The sequence below is a fragment of the Plasmopara halstedii genome (genome assembly GCF_900000015.1).
Source record: "Plasmopara halstedii genome assembly, contig: Scaffold_2061, whole genome shotgun sequence".
In the NCBI taxonomy this organism is placed as follows: Eukaryota; Oomycota; class Peronosporomycetes; order Peronosporales; family Peronosporaceae; genus Plasmopara; species Plasmopara halstedii.
This window is the reverse complement of record NW_020188969.1, coordinates 968433-969671: the sequence shown is the minus strand read 5'-3', so window position 1 is coordinate 969671 and position 1239 is coordinate 968433.

The window sequence follows — 1239 nt, the reverse complement described above, 5'->3', positions numbered from 1 at the left end:
AGGGTACGTGTAACTCCGTAGCACCCTAGTTACGTGTAACTCCGTAGCACCCTAGTTACGTGTAACTCCGTAACACCCTAGTTACGTGTAATCACGTTACATCCTCCCCCATCAAAATTATTAGTACCCACAATTCACATAGCTCTGTCGCCTCTTACGAGGCTTCCGTGTCTGCGACACCGTTACGACCCTAGGACATCTTCGAACATTCCGCTCAATAAGCCCTATGTTTATGACACGATACACACCCAGCCTAACTGGTATCGATGGCGCCCGCAGGCAAAGTCTTGCTTCTTCTGCAGAGGGTGCATCTTTGGGCAGTACATCTGCAGCTTCACAAGAAGCACATCTCCAAGCCCTCGGCAACCGAGCGCCGCACACCGACGAGGATTCCGTCGCAGACTTAGAGGAGGTCGACTATGAGTCGACAGGAGCAGCAGTTGGAGGCTGCCTACAGGGCGCTCTCCTGCTCGTATCCACGTTCGGCTCTAGACCGTCGTGTGGAATCATACGGCTTCCGCTCGGCGGATCCCGCTACTGAAGCGAAAACCGCGATCACTCGATCGTTAGGTGTCTACGTAGACAGCCCCACAGACTGAGCTTGACCAGCGGAAAGCTCTCCGAGCTCGCTTTTGATACTCCAAGAAATTTCAATGGATCGGTGCGCTCGACTTTAAGATTAAAGGAGACGCAGCTGTACCCGCAATGCAGACCATTCATGTGGTGCTCGCCCCTGGAGAAACCGCTGCAGATGATGAGGAGCTCTATGAGCGACGGGTGCAGCAGCACCGGAGACTTTCCACGCTGTCTACCTTCAAGCGAAGCCGCAAGGAAACTAATGTTCGCATAGAGCGCCATCTTCGATTTAAGTTTGCCAAAATCAAGGCGCAACCCCGTCTTCCTGTATATTGTCGCTCTGCAACAAATGGTATTTTTCCTCACGCTCCCGCGAGCTCAGTGATTTCTCACACGGGTGAGTCTACGACCACAGTAACTCAGAAACATAGCCTGAGCTCGGCCCATGGCCCTCCAGCTTCCCTTTGCCGAGAAGCGCGGGACGGGACGCACAATGACGCGAAGCGTCATAATCCTATTGATCATATCCAAGACGTCTGGGCCGTCTTGCCGAAGTGGCACCTCAAACTTCCACGAGTGCTCGGCTTTTGGGTGTCTTCGCCACTTCACAAGATATCGGGTTAGACCCTGTTGACGACAACGACCCACAAGACGTCCCACGTG